This window comes from Cryptomeria japonica, chromosome 9 (assembly GCF_030272615.1).
Source record: "Cryptomeria japonica chromosome 9, Sugi_1.0, whole genome shotgun sequence".
In the NCBI taxonomy this organism is placed as follows: Eukaryota; Viridiplantae; Streptophyta; class Pinopsida; order Cupressales; family Cupressaceae; genus Cryptomeria; species Cryptomeria japonica.
In genome coordinates this window covers 515,760,302-515,774,641 of record NC_081413.1, presented here as the reverse complement: position 1 = coordinate 515,774,641, position 14,340 = coordinate 515,760,302, and positions in this window count along the sequence as shown.

The following is a 14,340-nucleotide window of genomic DNA, read 5'->3' as shown; positions in this document are numbered from 1 at the left end:
CAATAAATGCTTGAGGAGACAAGTTGAATTAACCATAAATGGTTATGTAAGAGCCATTAGTGGTTTTGGAAGACTTTTGGAGGTTAAATTGTTGAACACACAAAGCATTAAATGTTTTTCAAAGACTTTGAAGTCTTTGAGAAGTGACTCCAAGTTGCTTAAGAATGTGACAATAATTAGGGAATGGATTAGGCTAATTAGAAAGGGTTTAGAAGAATCTAGAAGGAGATTAGAATTGCAAGTGGGTTTGGTGGGTGAGGGAAAATAGGATTTTCAATTAAAATAAATTAATTTATTTAAATAAATGTGTGCAAGTTGCATTTTTAGGAGAATGCAAGTGGGGGGGGGGGTAATGATTTAAATAAATGTTTAATTTAATTTATTTAAAAGAGGAATAGGGGGATTTAATTAAATAAATAGATTTTATTCATTTAATTGATTTGTGAATTTGGTTTAATGAATTAATTAAAATAAATTGAATAATTTATTTAATTAATAGAAGAATATTTTGAAGATGAATTAATTAAATGTTAATTTAATTAACTCATGGTTAGTGTATTTTTAATCAAATAAATAACAAATATTCATTTAATTAAGCTAGACAGATTTATGTCACTACATTTGCCCCTCTTTGAGACGGTGCGATTTATCACGTTGTTTCAAAAAAAGAAAAACTGGTGTGAAGAAATGCCCCATAACATGTAAATTTAATGGGTGGTATGCCCCCTCGAGAGATGGGTCGAAAATTTTCGAAAAATCAGGTGATCTCTCGAAAAAGAATGAAAATTGGTAGGGTGTTAGAAGAGAAGAAGTTAGCAATACTGGGTGAAAAATAGAAGAAATTGGGGGGAAAATGGAGAAATGTGGGGCTCAGGAAATGCACGGGGACCACGGCGGTGAGCGGGGGAAAATTACAGTGATTGCGAAGGGTTTAAATGGGGAGAAAGGGGTGAAAACATGATCATTTGTTACCGTGACCAGTGTGAAACTATAGCTCTGACAGTGACTTTTGAGAGGAACGAGTAGCAGTCAGGATGCCGGTACCAGTAGCAGAGCACCGTCTCGAGCGAGTTCGTCGGTTCCAGCGGCTAGATGACTACGGACCAGTGGTACGCAAATGTGAATTTTTTATTTTTATGCATTTTTGTCATGTTTTTTGTTGTGTCGAAGTTGAGTCGAAACAATAGCGCTGAAACTACGTTTTGGCGCTATTGTCCAATTAACTAGCGCTATTATGCCGCAATGGCGCTATTGAGGTGTTGTTTGAGCGCTTTTGAAAATTGTAGCACTATTGTAAGCTAGTTTAGGCGCTGTTGATGGATGAGCGCTATTGAGTGCTTAATTGAGCACTTTTGTCATTGATCAGCACTATTGTGATGTTGTTTTAGCGCTTTTGTAGTTTGAGCATTGTTGGATAGCTGATTGATCGCTTTTGTTAGGAGTTCAGCGCTATTGTAGGTAAGTAGCGCTTTTGTGTACAAAATAGCGCTTTTGTTTGCAAGATAAGGGATGCCCAATTTGTGTGATAATCTCCTGATGCCAAAGATGGATGGATAGGGAGGCGAAGTGGGAGTTGTTTTGAACCATAGTAGCCTGATAAGACTTAGTTCATTTTTAGGATAAATGCCTGTTGAAGTCTAGGTTGCCATGATTGCTTACCTATTGAGACCCGAAGATACTTGATCAAAGTATCGGTTGATAGTCTAGGTTTAAACTTAAGAAAGTTTGAAACAAAACAACTAATGATGATTGATTGATGCCCATGTGCAGGAGGATCTACGTGTATTGCAGTTACGCGAGAGACATCCGGTGACACAGGGGTTGCGGGATCAGCTGACAAAGGCGGAGATCGATTGTATTGCTGTGACGGGGTTATATGATTTGATGCACATGCCCATGATTCAGATGAATCACAGATTGATTACTACGTTAGCATAGCGTTGGCACAGTGAGACGTGCACCTTTCATCTGGCACAGGGGGAGATGACAGTGACCCTGGAGGATGTGTGGCGCATCTTGCGTATTCCGATTCAGGGGGAGCTGGTCACATATGACAGATCATGGGGGACTCTAGCGGTTCAGAGGTTCTTCGATGAGGATGTTTTTATTGATGATGGCTCCATTGCTTGGGAGGAGATAGCTGCTTTATATGAGCCATTACCAACAGTCATGGCCGGTATTGTGGGAGGACTACTATGCCCTGATAGACGATCACATGGGCTGGCCGTTGGTTGGGGGCAGGTGATCGAGATGATGATTACCGAGGAGACCCGATTTTCTTGGGGGTCGTGCGTGCTAACGCATCTTTATCAGGAGTTGCATGAGATGGTATACCATGGGAGGTGTTCCTTAGCAGTGGGAGTGACGCTGCTACATATTTGGGCATGGGAGCACCTACCAGTGACTCGACCAGTGAGTCTTAGGTTCCGCGCAGTGGATCAGCCATATATGTTTATGTATAGTGGTATGATGAGTCAGCCCCACCTGGGGAAGTTAGAGTGGTGGCGACGGGCATTAGATGATTTGGATGTAGTTATATGGAGACCGTACCTAGAGTGCGAGCCCTGGGATGATGATGCAGAGGCACTGCCCTATGTGTTCATGACCCGATTCCTCATTAGGAGGACCTCGTACCATGTAGAGAGACAGGTGCCGGGGAGAGTAATGAGGCAGTTTGGACGGCAGCAGGGACTGCCTAGTGGATCATGGGAGTATGCTCGGGTGATACGGGAGAGATATGTGTGGGGGCCAGTGCTGCCGTATGACCAGGCACTGGCGGAGTTTCGGATGCTGCAGGCGAGACCTTGGGACATACGACCGAGGGTCGTGGATGCAGGGGTATTAGATGAGTACACATAGTACCAGGCGGTGTATCTGATTCTATGGATATCCGATCCAGCAGAGCCGGTGCCCGATTTTGAGGATGAGAGGGGACGGAGACGGAGGAGGGCAGGAGGTCGAGGACCGATGGCAGGTGGAGGAGGGAGAGGAGATGGTGGAGACGGAGGAGGAGGAGGTGGTTGAGGAGGTGGTGGGTTGGGGAGTCGGATTCAACGGAGAGAGAGAGGTGGACTGCCACTGCAGATATTGCAGGGACCGTTGATGCAGGGAGGAGTTAGACTGGGTGGTAGAGGTATGGAGAGGGAGATCCTGATGGACAAAGGGGAGAGAGCCACTGGAGAGGGTGATATGGGTGAGGCTGCGATGGATACAGGGGAGGGAGCCACTGGAGATCTTAGGGATCATATGATAGTACATTTGTAGACCCCTGTAGAGGATTTGGAGGCGGAGGTGGCAACTAGAGATGTGCAGCTATTTGCATGGGAGTCAGAGCTGACTGTAGTGCTGCAGGAGAGGGATAGTGCGGTGGAGAGATTAGAAGAGCTGTAGGAGAGAGTCCGGGTTGGAGTAGGAGCACAGGGGCCTACGGGGGAGGTGATGAGGGAGATCCGGCTAGCACAGGCTGAGATAGATTACTGGCGGGGGTTATATGAGTAGGTGGTGCCAGCTAGTCAGCAAGCACTGAGCTATTTACAAATGCGGCAAGCCAGATCAGAGCGATCACAGAGGATGCAGAGCAGCTGGGGTGTGATGGGTCCTCTACGGAGGGATAGATCAGGGGATGCAGGAGTGAGTGGGGGTTTGATGGGGCCTCCACGGAGAGATAGATTGGATGGTGTGGGGACTAGTGGGGGAGCAGGTGGCGATGGTGGTACAACATCTGGTCAGAGTGGCATCTGAGAGAGCATTTTTGCATATATGTATTTTATCATTGTTTATTTTTGGACTGTATCTTGGATGGCTCTTGGTAGCCGATTTTGTAGACTTCATTGAACTCTGAGACATGAGATGATATATATGAGGAGATCCCATATTTTGATGATATGCATTTGATATGTATGGATGTTTATGCAGGATGGTGATTGTATGTTTTTATTGCTTAGATGGATATGTATGCATTGATGAGATAATTCTTATATGCATGTTTTTATGATGATTTATGATGTTGGATATTGACATATGAATGCAGGTTTATATATGTATGATTTGTTTGATGCATTGTTTGTATGTATGTAATGTCATGATGAGGATGTATGCATATTGATGATTGATGAACAATATTTTGGTGTTTCCTATTTTGATATAATGATGAGATGATGATATGCAATGATGTTAATGCAATCTTTGAATAAATGATGTTATGTATGGTTATGCATCTAGATGTTTTTAAATGAATGTAATATGGATAAACAAAATGTAAAGTTCAAATGTTTATATGATAATGTCTAGGTGAATGCATATGTATAATGGACATATAAAATGATATGAACCAATGTTTTTTGGAAACAAATGGTTTTATGATTTTAAATGCTTAAATATGATTAAGTAAAAATGATAATGTGATGGTACTACAATTTATGGTTTAATAACTGCACCTTAATGCAATTAAAAAAGGATAATGAATGCAATGTAAATGAATCCTAACATGAGCATAATAAGATACTTAATAATGGATGAATGAATGCACCTTTTAACTAATGAATAGATAAATGAATGTATGCAACGATAAATGATAAAGGATAATGAAATGATAATGGATAACTGACACTACATGAATGCATAGTAAATGGTTTAATACAATCAAGGACAATTTGATCTCATGAATGAATCTAATTATTTATGATTATGCAATGATGCAAATGATTAATGAAGACTAATGTCAATAAACTAAATGAACTATATGCAATTTAATTAAAATGTCATGAATGTACTTAATGCAAAATGCAACTAAATGTAATGATGATATGATCTTGAGGAAGGCAAGGTTTTTGAGACTTTTGCATGATGCATTGATGATGTATCAGAGTACTTGGTCATGATTGTATCCAAGACCAGCTTAATGTTCACATAACTGTTCATATGAACCTTGTTCACATTTTGCATATAAATCATACATATGAATGAGTGAATGGATGGGTGATATGCAATAGAATGCAATATATAAACATATGAGATGAAATGACGATCCATAGTGCTTTATTTTCATCATTGAGCTTTAAAATGTTGGAAGAGAATACAAGCATCTTGACATAATGATTCAAGATGACCTGAGTATTCCTTACATGGATTTTGATATAGCAAGTGAATATAAGTAACTTGATATAATGGGTCAAGTTAACCAGAGTATTGCTTGCGGAACAGACAAGGATCATCTCCGTTTAGGCATGACTTGGATCGTCCTCCTTGATCTTAGGCTGATCATATCTTGAGACAATTTCATACCGTAATACCGTAATAAGAGATAAAACCTTTATCCAATTTGGATGAGGTAGGAGGAACCAAAGGAAGAGCATTGTACCTGCAAACAAACAGTATATACATAAAGAATAAAGAATATGGATCCTTGGTAATGGTTCATGCTCATATGGTCGAGGTATACGCTGTAGTCAGCAAGCCGTAATGATCTATGACTGCATTTTGCATAAGATCATGTAGCTTAGTGAACTTCCCATGTAGACACCATTAGGACATGTCCCAGAACTTCATCGGGATAAAAACGCAGAAGACATACAAACAATGCTGTAAGAACCTTATATAAATAACCCACAAATCAACCAAGTATTTGATAGCTTAAACAAAATTTTCTTGTCAAAGAAAAAATGTCATCTTGTCTTTGTTTAGATAAGGAAGGATGCATCCTTGTTGAAGATAGTTTGATTATTGATGTTGATTGTTTGGTCGATTTGAGAAATGATCATCGTGCGAGTATTTTTCAATGCTTGTTTGGTATCTGCTCAGATGAGTATGTACAATGTGGTGCCATGTTTTTGTTTGTTTTTTCATGTTTTCCGTTGTTTTTGGATTTTGTGATTTTGAATGTTTTTGGTTTTTGCGAGATAGTTTTGAATGTTTTTGGATTTTGTGAGACAGTTTTGAATGTTTTTGGATTTTGTGAGACAGTTTTGAATGTTGAACCCAATGAATCATAAGTAATGTAGAATCCACTTCCATCAACTAGGTTAAGGGCATTGCCCCCAAGTTAGACATGACTATGAAAAAGCGGGATGTAAGACGCATGAAGTACTTTCTTTGATTGCAGATCAAATAACAAGCCATGGTTTGGATGGATGGATGTGTGTATGTAATGAATGTGATCGCAACGAGCCTGAAAGATAATGGAGCCATAGCCTTTACGAGTGGCGCCTGTTTGCCAGGTTTTCACCATCGTACTTACCCAAGGTGCCACCGAAGTGTTTGTTCACCATTTGGATGCATGATTTTTCTTTACTATTTTGATGTTTTTGTATTTTCTTCAGGACATTTATTTGAATGTTTTTGGATTATTTTTCTGGTATGCAGGGGAGCCTGATGCTCTGTACAACTTAGGTATAAAACCGTTTGAGGTGCATGTTGTTGATTGGATCTGCAAGCGATTCTCCTTCTAAAGTAGCCAACTGATATGCCCCGGATCCAAATACAACAGTGATAACATATGGACCCAGCCAGTTTGATTCAAACTTTCCCTGATGTTCTTTGTTTGGTTGGTTGCGAGGATTCTCTCGGAGAACAAGATCACCTACCTCAAATGTACGAGGTTTAACTCGGTGATTGTAGCTTCTGCTCATGCGCTGCTGATAGGCTTTGAGATGGTTGTATGCAACTTGTCGCTTCTCATCAAGTAACTCTAAGTCCTGAAGACGGGATACTCTATAGGCTTCGTCATCAATGAGGTTATGCAAGGAAACTCGTAGGGATGGTATTTCGACCTCAATAGGTAAGATAGCTTCCGCACCATAGACCAGTGAGTAAGGAGTTGCGCCTGTAGGGGTTCGAATGCTAGTTCGTTATGCCCATAGTGCTGGATTCAGTTGAACATGCCAATCATGGCCAGCATCATTGACTGTCTTCTTAAGGATTCTCAATATGTTTTTGTTTGATGCTTCAGCCTGACCATTGCCTTGTGGGTAATAGGGGGTGGAAAAGCGGTGTTGGATGTGAAACTTCTCACAGAGCTCATGGACATCTTGATTTTTGAAAGGAAGCCCATTATTTATGATGATGGACATGGGTACACCATACTGGCAGATGATGTAATTGAGGATGAATGAGGCGATCTGCTTGCTGGTGACTTGGGTAAGTGGAACAACTTCGATCCACTTTGTGAAATATTCGATGGCGGTAATAATGAATTTGTGGCCGTTGGATGAAGAAGGATGGATTTTACCCACAAGGTCAAGTCCCCATTGACAAAAAGGCCATGGTGTCGTGATTGGATGCAATTCCTGTGTCGGTGCATGTATTAGGTCTCCATGAACTTGACATTTCTTGCATTTTCTGACAAAGTAGTAGGAGTCTTTTTCCATAGATGGCCAATAGTATCCATTCCGTAGGAGTTTCTTGGCTAGTGACAGACCACTTGAGTGAGTCCCACAAATTCCTTCATGTACCTCTTCCAAGGCCTTTGTTATCTCATCTTGTTCCAGACATCGAAGAAGAGTACCATCAAGATTGCGTCGGTATAGGGTTTCAGCAATAATGGTATATCGAGCAGTTTGGCAAATGAAGGTTTTACGTTGGTTATTCAATTGGTTAGGAGGAAGGCTGTGATCGCGGAGATAGGTGTAGAACTCACCGTACCATGGGGATTTAGAACTGACAAGATGACATATCATCTCAGATTCGGGGATATCATAAGCAAGGATCCAAAGCTGTTCGACCAAGAACTCATAGCATGTTGAATTTTGTGGAAGATCTAAGAGAGATGCAATAGTAGCCATAGCATCAGCGGCTCGATTCTGATCTCTTGGTATCTACTCAAAGGTGATAGTAATAAATTATGCTTTTAAAGTGTCCACCATTTGCTTGTATGACATGATTTTATCATCCTTGGTCTGATATTCATCTGTTGCTTGTCGAATGACCAGTTGTGAGTCGCCATATACTTGTAGTTCTTGTAATTTCCATTGTACGGCTAGCCTGAGTCCTGTGATCAAGGCCTCATACTCTGCTATGTTGTTAGTGCATGGAAATGTGAGCATGTAAGACTTCGGAATGCTGTCACCTTGAGGTGTGATAAACAGAATGCCTGCCCCCGAGCCATGCCTAGTGTATGAACCATCAAAGTATAGTTTCCATGGTTGTGCTGTTGTGATCATGAATATCTCTTCATCTAGAAAATTGGAAATGAGAGGATGATCGCCTATGAGGGGTGCATCGGCCAACTGATCTGCAATAACTTGCCCTTTGATAGCCTTACGGTCTACATACTTGATGTCAAATTCACTTAGAATCATCACCCATTTGGCCAAGCGGCCTGTCAATGCTGCTTTGTTGAGTAAATACTTGAGTGGATCAATTTTTGCAATGAGTTGTACCTTGTGTGTTAACAGATAGTACCTCAGTTTAGTGGCTGCTAAGATTGCTGCTAGGCAAGCTCTCTCAATAGGTGTGTAATTGAGTTCATAACCAACCAGTGTGCGAGAGATGTAGTAAACGACACATTCTTTGCCTTCTGCATTATGCTGTGCCAATAGTACCCCCAATGTTGTACTTGTTGCTGATATATAGAGTAGTAGAGGCCTACTTGGATCTGGTGGGATCAACAACGGTGTATTCATGAGATAGTCTTTGAGCATCTGGAATGTCTGCTGGCATCTGGCATCCCATTGAAAGCGGATGTTCTTGTGTAGCAGGTGTGTGAATGGGTGACACTTATCAGCCAATTGTGCAATGAATCTTCAGATGGATTGAAGCCGCCCTTGTAATGTCCTTAGCTGACTGATATTCTTTGGTGGTGGCATGTCCATGATTGCTTTTACCTTTGTTGGGTCGACCTCAATACCTTTGCTTGAGACAATGTATCCTAGAAGCTTCCCGGAGGTTACTCCAAAGACACATTTCTTTGGGTTGAGTCGAACATGGTATTGTTCTAGTATATCAAAGATTTTATCTAATATGTTGAGATGTCCTTCTCTGGTGAGTGATTTTGCTAGTAAGTCATCAACATAATCTTCCATCATAGTATGCATCATGTCATGGAAGATGGTGGAAATTTCTCGTTGATAGGTCGCTCCTGCATTCTTTAGACCGAAAGGCATTACATTCCAGCAATATGTGCCCCATGGACATGTGAAGGCTATCTTATGTTGATCCTCTGGTGTGATCTTTATCTGATTGTATCCTGAAAAGCCATCCATGAGTGAAAGCATGGCATGTCCTGTTGTCAGATCTACTATGATGTCGATATTTGGTAGGGGGAAGTCATCCTTAGGACATGCCTTATTCAAATCTCTGAAGTCAGTACAAATGCGGATGCCCCCTTTTGGTTTATCGACAGGCACAATGTTGGAGATCCATTCTGTATAATCAATTGGTCTAATGAAACCAACATCTAGGAGTTTCTTGAGTTCTTTTTTGACTAGCACTGCAATCTGAGGATGCATCTTACGAAGCTTCTGCTTGACAGGTTTGGCTCCTTCTGCTACAGTGAGGTGATGCATGACTAAATCAGGATCAAGCCGAGGCATGTCTGCATATGACCATGCAAAGTTGATCTGATGCTTTTGAAAGAACTCTATAAATTTAGGTTGTTCCTCTGGAGTGAGAAGAGATGCCAGATGTATGAGGTGAGGATTTTCAGGAGTCCCCACATTATATTCTTTGGTTTCCTCGATGAGAATCGTTGATCATTCCTATTGTGTACTAGCAGGGAGAATGTCAAACCCTTCATCCTCAGGCGCCTCAGAGAGGTTTTCACCATTGGATACGCTCTTTCTTTTTACTTTTGTTGAATCAAACAGTGCCATGGTATGGTTTTCACTGGAAGATCCATGTTTTATTGTTATATTTTTGCAGCTGAAAGGTTTGGCATCCGCCCCGAAGTATGTTGTGCTATTTAGTTCTATGGCGAATCCAGCTTTGTGATCCCCGCTTGGTAGGTTATCCCTTAATTCCAAAAAGTCAATGATGGCCTCATCGTTTTGGAAGAAGTCAAGGCACGGGGGATTTGGTTGGTTCCATTCGATGAGTTCAGGGTGGATAATAGGCATTACTTCATCGATTAGGTTAAGTGCGTTAGATGTATCGGAGAGGGTGAAGACATTGTGGTGAAGGTCATTGATGGTACTCTCCCTATCAGAATCAGGTGAAGGATGAGACGTAGGGTCTGTGGAAGATGTTTCCATCTCAGGAACCCAAGAGGTCTTTATCTGTGCTTCTCCGTAAATAGGGATGTCTTTGCGTGGTGGAGGTAGTGATGTGTCTTCCTCATCTAAAGTATTAAGCTGGACAAAATCAAATTCCCACTCATGTGAGTCAGTCTCTGAGTCACTTTCCAGCATCCGATTACTATACCATACTAGGATGTCCTTTGAGTTAAATACTGCAGGTGTGATTGGTTGATGTACCTTTGTAGTGATCGGTGCTGCCGGAAGATTTATGGAGATTGCTGACTTTGACATAGGAAGTACTGATGTTATTGATTCGACTGTTTCTGCTGGAATTGCGGGTGTTGTAGATACTGCTATGGGTTTTGATACAATGGCTGCTGTTAATGGTGCCATTGATGTTATGGCTGCTGTGGATGGGATTACTAGTTTGATTGGTGGGATGGTTGGCATTGTAGATGGTTGTGCTGGGATTTTGAGCCTTGGTGGGGCAGTTGCGATGGTGTTTGATGCTTCTTTGATAATGAAAGGTGTCCTCTTTGCAATAGGCTGCCATAATGGTTTGTTGGGTTTTCCTTTGAATTTGAGTTTAGGAAAGATCTCTTTTTCAAAGCTTAGGCTTGTATTACCTTTGGGCTTTAATTCCGGTAGCAGAGGTTCATGTCGTCCTTGTTTGCAATATCCCAAAGCACTTTCACCATCATACCCCATTCTTTGCATAATGAGAAGACCTTTGCCATTGTAAAGCAGAAAATCGCGGTCGAACCCTAGTTGTTCTCCCCTCTTCCGACTCCGAGGAGAGAGAAGGGAGGTTCACTAGGATTCGATGGTTTTCACTTAGGGGAGAGACTTTACATTCAAAAGAGGGGTTGAAACTCATAAGATCCAATCCCACGCAATGCAAGATTGGATGCTAAATGAATTTCAAGGGTTAGGAAAGCAAGGCTACCCTCTTTTGTAAAGAATGTTGTTAAGGAAATTAAGCTAAGCATGCATAGAAAGTCATAAAGATTCGCTTATAAACTGAGTTCGGGTTATAGGATGAAGCTGCGGACCTGGAATTAGCAGTAGAATGTCGATATGGCGCTATCCTGCAAATTTGAGCAAAAGTTGTCGGGACGATGGCGCCCGACGCCACGGTCCTCCGAAAAATCCGCGAAACGAAGGGGGATCTGTTCGTCTCTGCACAAGGATTCCAGATCTTCAATTTCAGCCGCGTACCTGCAACCTACACACAGAAAAGCGAAGACGATTGGGGGGTTAGGGATTAGGGGTTTGCCTTTAGGTCAAACCCCGATTTTGGAATTAACCAAGAAATGAGCAAGAGCTGTAAATGTAAATGTATGTAAAACAAGTACTAATACCTTGTTCTAAGGATGTTGGTATCCTTATGTGCAAAGGTTTAGATGTTGTATGTTGTATGTTGTATGTTGTAGCATGTAGTATATGATCTCCTCTTCAATGGTTGAATCCTTGTCTTGAATGCAACACTTAGCCTTGAATGGAGACTTGAAATGATCAATTGCTTGAAAGAATGCTTGAATGCTTGAATGCTTGAGTATAATTTCCACGCTTTGTACACATATCCTCCTCATCCATCCCAAATGAGAGAGAAAAATGTAGTTTATATACTTGTCATTTAGGGCTGATAGACTGATTTTCCCGACCTTAGGCCAACCAGGGAAAGTTAATTTCCAAATTGCAAACAAAAAGACCCGAGCCCCTTAGGAGACCGGGCCCAAAATAGGACCCAGGGACCAGGGCGCTGGGCGCTCTGGTCCCACCTCCCGGGACATCAGGGTGCAAGGAGGTTCAGGCCAGGGTACTTGAAAAATGCATTTTTTGGTGTCGCGAGCAAGTTTCGGGGTCTCCATTCAGGTTGCGTGTTGCGTCGCCATCGTGAAGACCGAAATGCAATCGAAATTGCAAGTGTCACAATTTTAGGACGCTACATTTAGCCCCCACTTTAGCGGGAGTATGTATGCCCATACTTCCGGTAAAGTACAAGGAAACAATATTGAAAGACTTTCACCACGTCAAGGAGGCAAGATACACCAAGCCCCCAGTGGACTAAGGATCTTACGACTTCGATTGACAAAGTAAAAGGGAAGATCGCGAGGAAGAACCATGACTGTCAGTAGTAAGGCTCCCTCACTATGAGTCATGCAAGAAAGATATCAAAAATTTTCAAGGCAAGGCTAAATTTGCTAAGAAATTTTCAAGTATCTTGAAAAGATATGAACGGGATGTATGCCCCCCTACGTTAAAGCGATCGCACACGCCTCACCGGGGGTGATTGTTTTAACGTAGTGATACATATAAGAAATGAGAAAGGAGCACGTTATCGCAAGGATTTAGCCCCCAAGTGTGAGATAAACCCAAGGATAATAGACACAAAACATAAAGCACGAGGTGACTTCGCTTTCCTCGGGGTCAGTATGCTGTATGATAATTCATGTATATATCATATGTATGTATGCATAATTGTTCTTAATTCCCCAATCAAGGAAGGTCACCTAGAAGAAGGGAACACATGTGTCTTTTGAGTCAATCATGAGAGAGATTGAGAGATCTCAATACTTTGCATCGTCCTCAAGTAGACAACACTAAGGACGACAAATAGAAGAATGAGAATAACATATAGAAGAAGTAACAAAAGAGAGGGGGAGAGAATCTACTATGCTAATGTAACTAGTCTAGCATGTCATCTACCCCCCGATCTTGCTGATCAATGTTTCGGGAAGGCAGGGAACACGCTAGAGGAGGAACATCCAACACAGCAGATGGAGCTATCACAAGATCCAAACAAGGGCTATGTTCATGTTCCAAGCCACATTGTTCTTGTCTAGGAGCTAGGATAAGTGCTTTAGAAAATTCATTAGATAAATGGTTATCGACATCAACAAGTTCATATTCACTATCAGAAGCAAGAGGAGTAACATTTTCATCTATATCGTCATCAAGATTTATAAAAATAGGATCTTTAACTCGCACAGGATCAAGACCATCATGCATCTTATGTTTAGGAGATTTAGGCTCAATGTCCGGCTGAGGAGAAAATGGAATAATGCTTGTTGAAGGTGTTTTTGGAGATTGCAAAGTTTGAGCTCTAAGACGACGCTTTCGTCGGCGTTCACATGCAGAACAATTTCGTCTAGTCTTAGTAGGAAGTGGAGAAGATTGAGGAGGAGGAATGTTCTCATCCTTAGCACTTGGGTGTTTAGGTTGTGGTCTCTTAGGTTGGATAATAGGAGAAGAAGAAGGTCTCTTCTCTCTATAAAAAGAAGGAGGAGGAACTGCTCCATACAAAGGAGGAATTTTTGGTTTAGGGAGAAGACCAAGTCCATCATGACGAGGAGGTATAGGTCTACTCTTAGGAAGTTTATTAGGCATAGACATAGTCACATCCATGGGGATGGGTTGGGAATCTTCTTGAGGAAAGACATTAGTTTTATCTTTCAAAGGAAGAACTTCCTTCTCAAGAATGATAGGAATGTCAAGTTTAGGTGTTCTAGGTTCACTTAGAGATAAGATCATATCTGTTTTCCACTTTTGATAAGATTTGAAAAGATGATCACTTCGCGGAGGAAGGGATTGGAATTGTTTAGGCCAAAAGTAATCAAGAGGAACACTAGAGGTTCTTTCAGCTGGTTTAAAGAGACTATGATTGACAGTAACAACTTCACCATTATGGGGAAATTTCAAACACTTATGAATAGGAGAAGCAATAGCTTTCATGGAAGATAGCCAAGGATAGCTAAGCTTCACACGAAATTGTTCGGAAGATGGAATAATAGCAAAGTTCACATCAAGGGATTTGTTATGGACTTCAATAGGCAATGTAATAGAACCAATTGCAGGAGAAGAAAATGCATCAAATAGTTTCACAATCACATCTGTTTTGTCATAGATCACTTGATTCAATTGCAAAGTAAAAAGAAATTCTTCAGTAATAACATTAATCATGCACGAAGGATCAATAAGAACTCCACGGCAAGGTGTATTCTTAACTTTTACAACTATGTATAAAGGACCATCAGGTGCCCTAATGGTTTCGCTAGAATCAAATGTGATGGAAGGTTCTTCAGGGATTTCTTGCTGCTCTACAAAGTTAATCACATTCGGAGTCATAGACACAAGACCATCAGATGAGAGAGAGGAATCATTAGCCTCA